This window comes from Callospermophilus lateralis, unplaced genomic scaffold (assembly GCF_048772815.1).
Source record: "Callospermophilus lateralis isolate mCalLat2 unplaced genomic scaffold, mCalLat2.hap1 Scaffold_44, whole genome shotgun sequence".
NCBI lineage: Eukaryota > Metazoa > Chordata > Mammalia > Rodentia > Sciuridae > Callospermophilus > Callospermophilus lateralis.
The window spans coordinates 4067846-4080468 of NW_027514389.1; positions in this window are offsets into that span (position 1 = coordinate 4067846).

The following is a 12623-nucleotide window of genomic DNA, read 5'->3' on the forward strand; positions in this document are numbered from 1 at the left end:
AAGAAGTTCATAGGCTGTGCTGTGATGAGACTTCTCTGGCCATTGAATAATAATAATAATAATAATAATAATAATAATAATAATAATAATGAAAAATAGCCGGGTGTGATGGCACATGCCTGTAAGCTCAGCAGCTCAGGAGGCTGAGGCAGGAGGATCGCAAATTCAAGGCTAGCCTCAGCAATTTAGTGAGGCCCTAAACCGCTTAGTGAGACCCTGCCTTAAAATAAAAAGGGTTGGGGATGTGACTCAGTGGTCGACCACCCCTGGGTTCAATAGCTGATACAAAAAAATAAATTAATAATAATATCCCTAAGTCATGGTGATTTTTCACCTAAAGATAAAAAAAAAAAAACCCCAAAACCCCATAAATACCAATTGTACATAATTCCAGTCTGGGACTATAATTTGTTTTTAGTTCAGAGTGAAGAATTATCCATGAAATTACCTATCTTGAGATAACCATTTTTGTAAGATCAATGTCAGGGTAAGATAAGAAAACTGAACAAGAGATTAGTTCCACGTGCTACCTAAATTCTAAGGCCAGACCTATGAGGAATTTTCACTCTGTAGCTGTTACCAGATGTCTACCTGACCACCAAATAAGGATGACTAGAACTGTGATAGTTCTGCATCTTGCAAATCTGCAGAGGTAGAGCTTGGTTTAGAACATCTTCTACCATCAAATGAAAACACATAATTACAAAATCTGTGCTGAGATGCTGCTGATACAGGCAATATGAATTCAAATATGAATTCAAAACTCACCTTGAACACCTGCCATCTCTACTCTGGACACATTATGAACCCCTCCTTAGGCATTCCAGGCTTTTGAAGTAGATGCCATGACATCAGCTGATTCTCTGTCTTTATCTAATAATTTTGAGGTGATCTCCTTGTTTTCTAAATACAGGACATGTTCTATTCCAAATCTAATGAATTTTAAAAGACAAATCTAAACATTGGGGCCCATAAAGAATTATCCCGTGTGTATATTCAAACAAATAAATAAGAGAGGAATGCCTAATGAAAAGAACACTGTCAATTATGTGTAAATAAAGAGCTGCTGCTCATTAATGATCACTAAACTTTACAAGTAATTTGGAGTAATTTGTACATATAGTTCTCTATAACACATTTTTCTTTTCTGAGTAATATTTCACATCTTCTGAGTTTTTTCATGGACATCATCGTATTGGGTGTTCTGCACCATTATATATACACAAAGGAGGGAAAAGAGATTGAAATGCAATGAACTAAAATATGAATAGTGTAATTAACTCTGAGTGACAAATGTACTGAGACATTTATTTCCCTTTTTTCCTTTTTGCAAATTAAAATATTTTGCAAATTAAATGTACTATTTATCATTTTGAATGACTAAACTATACTATTTTTATATTTGGAAAAAGAAAATAATTTGAAAAATACGCTGTCTCATGCTAAACTCCTCATAGGAACACTGTCCTACCAGGGATCAACATTATTTAGAATTTGAAAAAATTCTATTACTCTCTGTGGTGAGAATAAAGAGGAAGATGAGACGTTGGTTACTTCACTAAAGTAACAGAGCACTAATTGCTTTAACAGCACACACAGGAACATACACACATGCACACACACATACTCACCCATACACACATACACCATAGCTCCTTTAAATCCAAAGTTAGAGTCTGGGTATAATTATAAATCAAGTATTTTTCTAAATCTTTTTAAAACAAGTAATATAGGTTAACTTTCTTCATTTTATAATTACCACTTTTCTTTCACTTTACAAATTTCTCATCAGTTTTTTCTGCTTACTCTTTGATGGCAGAGAAAAGGTATCTATTTTAGGTTTACTTGACTAAAATATGGCATTACAATACATTTATAAATCTCGGATACTTAACAAAAGCAGACTTACTTTACAATCTTTTAGTAACATCATTCAGAACTTGGGAAGAGAGAAAGATAAACAGGCCAGGAAATAGGTACCCTCCCCCCATCAGTTTGTGAGTCTTATTTAATGAATCTAAAGAAAATGAAATTAATTTTACCTTGGAAATATAAAAGGAAAAATCATAGAGCTTACACTTGTTTATAAAGCTCAGAAGTGATTATTCAAATATTAGGGTACAAATTCTGGTTCTAAAACTCTTTTTTGAATTTTTAACTAATTCTCGTAATTTAGGTCATTCGTGTTAATTTTACTAATACAGAAGTTTTAACAAATGATCATCTTGCTTTCGAATACTAATAAGAAGTAAAAAAGCTAATTTTTATTTCACCACCTTGACTCCACCCCTTTTATGTTTTATTATGACACAAAATATATGTAAGTCCAAGTCCCATAAGAACTAAGGCTATGGAAAAGGACATTGATCTTATTTGTCCCAAGAACGCCTTCCAGTTCTGTCTTTCTCTGGTTGCCTGTTCCACCAATGAATATATAATTTAGTTTAGAATTTCTCTGTTAACAGCAGAACTTGCAGCTTTTTGAATGATCAGAGTAATCCCCTAGAGCCATTGTTTACAGTGATTTTTTTTTAATTCAATGCTGTCACTGCAGGGAGTTTTCTTCTCCAGTACACCAAACTTTTGACAGTCCATATGGTCTTAACGAATTTCCCAGGTGTTAAACACCATCCAACCTGTATTTCTGGCAGCCTACAGAGGGACTTAAGTCTGCCTTTGTCATTTTTCCTAATGCCACCTAAGATTTTTTTTAGAGAGATGAAAGTTTAAAGTGGTTGGTGGAAATAATAGTTTTGAAGGCTTGTATATTCAGGGAAAATGTAAAGACAGAGAATTCAAGTCAGAGAGGGAAACAAAAGCTATTCACCTAATAAAATCTTTGGAAGACTATTATAGGACTGTGTTTGAGCTTTTAGTCCTTGTACATATAGATTGCAGGGACAAAATTCTGTCTTCAATTCATAGTAAAACATGGTACACAGTATTTACACCCAGTTGATATAGAGTGAGCAACGAATTTGTCTCATTGTCAATCTTGCATATTACAAGATTACAAATTAATTATAGAATATCAACATGCATTTATTGACCACCTGAATTAAAATAATGACTAACAGTTTAATTATATGGATGGATAGATAATATTAAGGCTGACTAGATAGGAAGAAAGTATATGAAATTCTTAAACTATACTTGAAAGTTATAGCATATATCTTTCCCTTTACCTCAATTTATTAAGCACCAATTTTATATGTATTGACCACAAAACCCTGAGAAGTAAGCATTATTGACATCCCCATTTTATAAAGCAATAATTAGAACCCAAGATTTTCTAAGTCCAAAATCACACATTTAAGGACCCAGGCTATTTTTTTTCCAACTTAAAAAATACACTGATCATTATAATGCACAATCTGGCATTTTTTTAAGTAGCTGCTCAGAAAATGATCCTGTCCCCATGTTTTTGGTCCACCATTGTGTAAGTCAGACTTTGGGAGACAAAGTACCACCTCCCCTTGCCAAAGCCTAATATATTGTGCTCCCAGCCTCCAATCCCCCACCTCACAACTCAATAAATATGGTGTACCTACATATAATTTTGAGTCTAGCATGAGAATTCAAGGAAGTAGAGACAGTTTATGATTTCTTCCCAGTTTTGGCAGTATCCAGAACCTAGTATCCCATGATAATGTTGGCAATTGAATCAAGAATCTGAGAGCCTAGTGCTGGTATTTCCACTGGCATTATTATAAGCAAACCATTCCTCAGTGTGATTTTGATATGTACCTGGCTCTCCTTTCTTTTCATTAATTCCATAGTCTACCTGATGCCCAGCTAACAAATATTTCTCCAAATTTAGCTAATCATAGTTGGTCTCGTATCTTATATAGTTACAGGTTGCTAGGGATAAAGGGTAATCATCTACTTATCTCTGTCACCTTATTTCTCTATTTCCTCAATTTTTACCAGCAGTGATGATAGCATTATCAGTTGTCTCCAAAAATCCATACTTTCATTTTTTCCTTCAATTGCAAAATCCCTGATTCTAGTTAGGCACATGGCCACTGAACCAAATACTACTACATCCCCAAATTTCCTAGACATTAGATTCGTTTATATAACCAAGTTCTGGCCTGTGAAATATGAGTGAAAATGGCAGGTAGAACATCCCTGTCATGATAGAATGGAAAGAAACATTCTTCCCAATTGACCTTCTCTTCTTCCTGCTAGCTAGAAGGCAGGCATGTCCATGGGAGTAGCAACCACTGTTTTAGAGATGGAAGCTACAAGTTGGGAATGGCAGAGGAACTATGTGGAAGGAGTGTGGGTCCTGGAGGAAGTGCAACCTATCACCCTGGTCTGCTTACCTTGGAACTATCTTTTATAAAATAAACACACTTCTGACTTTTTAAAAGCCATTTTAATTTTGGGATTTGTTTCAGAGCCAAACCCTCATTCTAACTGATGTGGCCATAGGCATTTTCAACTACATTATAAAGTTCCTCATCAGTCACCCTCAATTTGGGGTTCTGTTGAAGCTTCCTCCTGAGAAAAGGAGTACTGCTTCATGTGCCTGCCACGTGGAGATTTTTGAAATTTGGTCACTTTGTTCACCAAATATAACAGCATAGCAGTAACAGAAGTGAGAAGAAACTACAGGGGGATTGCTTGGCCATTTGGCCCACAATGGCAGAAATAGAAGTCCCAGCATTGCATAAAGAGATATAGCAAATTCTAATGAGTATGAAAAGGTCAGGCCTTAGTTTTACATGCTGCTTGAAAAGTGGCATGAGGTCTTTCAATAGTACTTAAATAATATTGTCACGCTGGTTTCTTTCTGAGGTTCATGCCACACTGCCTAAATAGAGGAATAAATCAAGGAAAACAACTGTGTTGCAGTTTTTTGATACTCACTTTTGTTACTGACAAAACTGCATGGAGTCAACTTTTTATTTTTCGCACTGAACTACTATTCCAAAAGTAAGTCTCTCTTTTTCCAATTAAACATAATCTCTTTTTCATAAATTAAAGTTAACAAAATCAAATGCAGTTTTAAAAATCTTCTTTCTTTTCTCAGCTCACAGTTGACCATTCCTACATGCATAAGATAAAAGGGTAGGGAAGCAAGTGGCTTTGCTGAACATACTGGTATGTGGACAAACCATTTCTGATGTCATGGGACTGCAAGCGCATTGGCATCAGAATGAAACTCTCTGACTACTGTAAATTACTGTGCATGTTAGAGCCTTGACTTGACCCAAAGTACATCACAATGGGTATTTTCTGCACCTAAATATTTTTTCCCCCTCTGGGGTAAAAAGAAAACTCTGGAATCTCTTCCCATCTGTGGCTCTTGTTCTATCACTGGGGGGATTGTAGGAGGGAAGTCTATTTCTGCATTGCTGCAAGTATGTAAAAGTTTATAATTTCCAGGAAGTAATATTAAATCATTAATCATTATAAGCATGCTGGGTCTGGGGCTCGGTAACAGAGCACTTGCTAGCATGTGTGAGGCACTGGGTTTGATCCTTAGAACCACATAAAAATAAACAAATTAAATAAAGGCATACTGTCTGTCTACAACGAAAAAAGAAGAAGGAGGAGGAGGAGGAAAAAAATAATTACAAGCATTAAAATTCCTATCACTATTAATTTTCTCAATCTATCTAGAAGACTAGAAAATTTTAGGTACAGCTGAAATTCTAATAACAAACAAAAAAATGTATGACATAGAATGATCTGTTTGAAACATCAATTTCCTTTCATATATATTAGAAAGCAAAGAAATGTGATAACTTCTTCCCTCTGTTCTGAGATTTATCATGACAAGTATCTCTTATAGTAGGAAGATGACCAGCTAAGAACTCCTCTGCCAAAGATGATTGCTTTAAAGTCCTTGTAACATTAGCTTAAGGCCGCCTGAGAGATGAGCAAAGATTTTAATCACAGACCTCTGAACACAATCAAGCAAACAGAGCCAAATGGATAATGTTTCACATGGAACTGTAATCTTTGGATGCTGGGGTTTCTTCTATCACATATAGTCCATAATAACTATAAATTCCATTATCACTAAATACCCACTGAACTCTAAGCCAAGAAGAGAAATGGGACCCAACAAGATGGCCAATTCAGTTTGTTTCAACAACTATTTACAGAGTGCTTCTACTTGCCAGGCATTATGGTAGATGATAAGAATACAGTAGTGAATAAGACACAGTTCCTACATGTTTCTGCATGCATCCAGTGTAATGGTGATTACAGACCCTGCAATGAATCATGTCAGAGCACAGTAGTTAGCACACACACAAGCAGTAAAAGGACCTATGTTCAAATTCTAACTCCACCATGTACTTACAGGTTCCTTAAATTCCTGATGCCTTGATTTCCTCATCAGGAATAATAACTGTACCTGATTTATAGAGCTGTTGTGAGGATTAAGTACTTAATCAGTTAGAATGAACCTCAATATAAAGTAGCCAATAACTGTAAGAGATGCTGATTTAAAAAAAAAATTGCAGAGTTATTTGAAAGCAAACTGTCAGAAACTTTGCCACATGTTATAGAACACTTCCTGGGGGAAAGATGACAAGCAAAGAAGAGGGAGGATCTGGCAGAAGAAATAATAATGAAAGGCATGAGACCACATGGCAAAGACTCGTTGGCATTGCCAAAATGAGATTTCAAAGAAAGTTCCTCCAAAGTTCAATCTAACCATTTGCTGGTTTTGTGTATTTAAAAAAAATTGATAAGAAGATTTAGCTTTTACCTGGATATTTTGGCACCACAGAAAGATCAAGACTAGGAGCACACCCAGACAGTGTAAGCAAGAGGAGTGCAATGAAGCACTTCCTCTGTGAGACAATGGATTTCACTGGGGCAAGAGTAGGGGGAGTCACAGTTCAGCAGACTATTGTGGAAGTTCAGCAGAAAAACAAATTAAAGGTAGAGTCTACAGAAGTAGGAAGTAGAGGGTAGGTTCAAAATATATTTGAGACCCCAAATCCTTAAGACTTGATATTTGATTTTTGTGGAGTAAGGAAGAAGGAGATATTGAGAGTGAATCCCAGAATTTACATTTGAGAAAATGAAAGTATAGCACATTTATTTAATCAAAAATCCTGTAGAAAGAAAAGATTTCAAGAAGGAGCACATGTGTTGAGTTTTAAATAGTTTGAGGTTCTTATAGGACATTCAAATGGGACATCAAATGAGTACTCGGACACTTATGTGAGGGCCTAGGGAGAGAAGTCTGGGATATAGTCTTAAACATACACATGATATGTCAGGGTAGAATGAAATTGCCCATGAAGATGAGAAAAGAGGGTCCCCATGTGTAGTCAAAGGAGTTTCAGCATTTAAAGATGAGAGATAAAGAGAAAACTCTGAATGAAAATTAAAAATAACAAAAAGATGATAGGAAAACCAGGAAATTTTAGTTTTGTAGAGGACAAGGGAGAAAGCACCAAGAAGGAGGAGGTGATAAAACATACCAAAAACTAAATAAAGTTAGAGTGGCTAGGAACTGAATATTGTCCTTTGAAGACTCTTGGTGCTTGATGGTCTTACCAACAACCAATCAGAGAAGTGCGGTAGATGCAAGCAGATTGTGCGAAATGAAAAGTCAATGGGAGATGAGGGAGTCTGGCTTTGAAGTGGAGGAGCCTGCTGGGGCAACAGCTGCCAGGTCTTGAAGAGGCCTGCAGGACTTGGGTGATTGCTCCTAAGACAGGAAACACTAGAGGTTGCTCACTGCCTGTGGCATAAAAGTGAGTAGCAACTGTGGGAATCTTCAGCAAGCTTTCCTGACTTTGAGTATATAGCTCAACTATTCCTGCATCTGAGAAACCTTCCCAAATAATCTAAACTAAGTCAAGTGACCTGCCCACAGAGAAATATTTGTAGACCTGTACTAAATTAATTATCATACTATAATTATGGATTTACTTGTTGTTTTCACTCACTGAAATAGAATCTACTTCAGAATTGGAATTATTTATCTAGTACCATCATCAATTCACTACTGAAATAATAAGGTCTAGGTCATAAGTAAAATCAGTTGTATTTATTTGTTAAACTCAAATGTCCAATTCTTTGTATTTTTTTTAAAGTCTATCCAGACAGAAAGGCTAGAGACTTTTTTAAAGTCCTAGATAATGAGAATTCCAACATAGCTGAATTTAATGTATTAAAATGTGTTGAAACAAATAAAATTACTCAGACTAAATTATTTCTTCTCTAACTTTCCTGTAAATACCATATTTTATTAATTTTTGTATCATCTAGAGTCCAGCAAGGCACTGAACATAAATCAGGGGTTCAACAAATATTTATTAATTGGTCTTTGTTTTACTGCAAGAAATTTTGTGTATATAAAGCACAAAGGTTGCCACTAAATATTGTGATACAACAACCATAAATCTTCAGGGTCAGTGGAACAGCTTGTGTCACCCATCAATTTGACAAAGATGGTTCATACAAAACAGCAGGTAAGTGAATCATTGTGAATAAGACCACCGTTTGCCACATAAAATAGATATATTGGTCTCCCTGCAATATGCAATCTTCTTTAGCTGTCAAGTGATTAAATTGCCAAGCTTAAATTCTAATTACTTACATTTGTTGGTGTTCGAACCTGATAATAAAATTAACATTCTTTCAGGAAACCCTCTGATGGGCAAAGCAATTGTCTACAGCATAAAAAACAAAACCTTTCCTAAGTAGAAAAAAAAATTATAAGTTGACCTCTCTATGATGAAGTCACATAAAACATTTTCCCTCTATGCAAAACACAGTAATTTTTTTTGCTGATACTCCTCCTACTGCCTCAGTCACAGATGCACTGGGACCAAAAAAGTCAGAAAAACAGCTAGAACTCCAACATGCTGACATTCAATATTTCTTGACTAAAGGAACCTTGCAAAGGATGGGATTTCCTCTCCCAACAGGTCACACAAGTGTCACTAAGTTTACATCTCTGTGGCAGAGGTCATTGATTCACCCACCTCTGTGCTTTCAGAAATAAAATAATAGTTTGTAAAAAGAAAAAAAAAAAACTGTTGGTAGGAGACATTTCAAGGTATGAACCAGGATAATACTCGGTTAAAAACATGGAACCAACCATTAGGGAAATGGTACTTTTTAGATCTGGAGCACAGGTAAACTCTTCTCTCAGTCATTCTGGAATAACAGGAGGCCCAAAGGAAACTGAAAATTGAGGCATCATTCCAAGGTATTAAATGATAATTATGCTGGACTAGGTAATTTAGAATCTAGGTTACTTTGGGCGGAAATGGTTACCATGAACACATTAGTCTAGCTTTCCTTCCAAATTCCCACTGAAGTCACGAATGGAATACCCAAATGAGAAATGCTGCCCCAGCACCCCTGAACAGAGGAAAAGAGTTCCATCTCTCTATACAAGAAATGTAAAGAGAGAGAGAGAGAGAGAGAGAGAGAGAGAGAGAGAGAGAGAGAGAGAAAATAAATGGAAAGGTTCAGTGGGAATCAAAGTCCTAGGCAATATGTAAGAGGATACTCCAACCAACACTTATTAACCAGAGAAAACAATCAGAGGCAAGGGCAGGAAACATGGCCTTGGGTAGACTTCCTCTTTCCTGCTGTTCCAGACTAAGTGCAGGACCAACACTGAAAGGCTCCATGGTTTCCTTCTAACACAAACAGAATCAAAGCAGGCAAGAACTGGGCTCTTATAATTCGGGAACAATTAATCCATAACATAGTGCAAAGACATGTCTCCCTGCCATGGTGACACACAGCACCAGCTTCTTTCCAGATCCAGTCACAATGGTGGTTTACCGTGAGATTTTTGTTGATTTGGAGTTTGGTTCTCTCCTACTTCCTTCTGTCTCAACTTAAAGGACCTTTGCAAAACATTTGGGGAGAACAGGACGTATATCGATTTCTAACAGAACCCACTCAACTCCTACAAATGTTGGCAAGCACAGGCAACCTTCTGGAAGCAAAAGAAGATGGAAAACCACAAGACCTTAAAATGTGAGGAGTATAAATGAAGTCAAGTACTTAGAAAATTCACGCTTCACCATCGACTCAACAGGTATTTCTTGAGCACTTACCATGTGTACTGTGTACAGTTTAAAAGACAAATCAAGAGAGCTCTAAGACCTTCTTTGTTTTCCAGGAGAACTTGGATGGCTCAAATGAATATTGATTTGTCACTAGAATCAAATCAACCTTAAGAAAATATCTAATCCATGCATCCACAAGATTTAAGGGAACATTGAGTTGATACTGCAGTAAAAGGGACACATCTATATATTAAAAATTAGTTGGAAATGAAAACATAATCATCAAATTTAAAGCTACAACAAAGTCAGTTAAAAACATAGAAAATCAGTAAACTACAAGATAAATTTGAGAAATTCACTTATAACTTATGAAATCCCTAAAAACTCAAACTATGAGAGAAGACAGGAAGAGGAAGAGGGTGGGAGGGAAGAGGGGAGAAAGGAGGGGGGAGGGTGGGTGGGAAAGAGGTAACTTTAATGTGTGACTAACAGGAATCCCAAAGAGAAAAAAATAGTCAAAGTCATGACAGAGGAAAATTTGCTCACCTAGAAAGGGCCAGACTTCTTCGTGGCAATATGTGTATATGAAAATTCTAGGGACCTAAATAAAGCTAAAATAATGTTTAAAAAGAACAAAGTTTGGTGTTAACACTATTCAATTACAAGACTTTCTACAAAGCCACAATATTCAAGATAGCATAGTATTGGCATAAAGGTAGAGAAATAATGCACTGAGATAGAATGATCCGTCCAGAAAAGACTCACCCTTCTCTGTCCAGTAAACTTCTTTTTCTAAGGTATTTTTAACTGGCAAAACTATATATCTCATATGCAACATGACATTTTAATGTATGTACACATTGTGGAATGGCTAAATCAAGCTAATTAACATAGCCATTGCCTCACATATTTTATCTTTGAGATGAGAACATTGAAATTTATTCTCTTGCCAGCTTTCAAGTATACATTTTATTAACTATGGTTGCCAAGTTGTACCATACATCTTAGTTTCTTCCTGTAAACTGAAATCTTGTGTCCTTTAACCAACATCTTCCCAGTCCCCTTCCCTGCCAGCCTCTGGTAAACACCATTCTCTATTTTTGAGTTTGAATTTGTTAGATTCTGGATACAATTATGATCACACAGTACTGGCATTTCTGTGCCTGGCTTATTTCACTTTGTATAATATCCTCCAGGTCCATCCCCGTTGTTCCACATGACAGGGCTCCATTCTTTTTAAAGGCTGAACAGTATTCCACTATGTATATAAACTACATTTTCTTTATCCATTTATGCTCTGATGGAACTTAGGTTGATTTCCATTTGTGGCCACTATAAATGATGCTGTAATTAGCACAAGAGCACAGATATCACCTCATACTGATTTCCTTCCTTTTGTACATTTGTCCAGAAGTGAAATTGGCTGATTATTTGGTAGTTCTATTGCTTTTTTTTTTGGATTTACAACATCAGGTTAGCATTGAAAGTTACACTGTATTTAGAAAAAGATTGTGTTCATTTGTTCAATGTCCAAAATCCTGAAGGCTATTTAAATAAGGTTTAGTGAGTCTGCAGGGAGCAAAGCATTGCAAACCAGTCATTTGCCTTTGATTGTAGTAAAAATTTTCCCTCCCTTGTATGCTTTTCAAAATCCAGTGGAATTCATGCCTCTTGCAGAATGTGTGATCCACTGAAAAACAATCTCACTCATTTTTTTAAGAGAGAGAGAGAGTATTAATATTTATTTTTCAGTTTTCAGAAGACACAACATCTTTGTTTGTATGTGGTGCTGAGGATCGAACACGGGCCGCATGCATGCCAGGCGAGCGCGCCGCTACAACTTGAGCCACATCCCCAGCCCAATCTCACTCATCTTAATTTTCTCCAATGTAAAAAAGAGAATGATAATACTGTAACTTTGTTACTTCCCTCCTTTGGTTACTTGGGAGCATTGTAAGGAGGCTATATGAGAGCATTTGATGGCCTGTAACGTGCTACTGTAAACAGAAAAAATGGCCTCAATTTTTTCCTTTTGTGTATCTATGATTTTTTTTTCTAATTGGAATTAACAGCTGCTTCTGTCAAGAACTCATTTTTTTACTTCTAGAATCAGGGATGATTATGTGAGTTGCTCTGAACAATAGAATATGTCAGAAGTAATGTTGTAAGAGTATTGACTGAGGCTTCAGTTTGTCTCTTGGGAACCACAAGTTCATGGTACAAGGCAAAGCCATCCCAGTTAAGAACATCCTGGACCAAGCAGTCGCTGGGCAACTGTCACAATTCCATGAAGAGAAGAGCAGAGCCTGGCCTAACCTGCAGAGCCCCCCAGTCACGAGCTGAGTAAATGGTTATTGTCTTTTATGAATACATTTTGGGGTAGTGTTTGAAATAGTTATAGATAAATATTATAAAGGTCACAGATGGTAGTTATGATAAGAAAATGTCAGGAAAAAAAAGTTGTCATTTTCTTTCAGAACAGAAAGATTCACTTCACAATCATGAAGGTAAGTTAACCCAAAATTCAAAGTTAGACCAGACACTCTAATGAACAACAAAATTTTGTAGATTGTGAAAATCCTGAATAGTATGATTTTGTAATCTTTTTCTTAT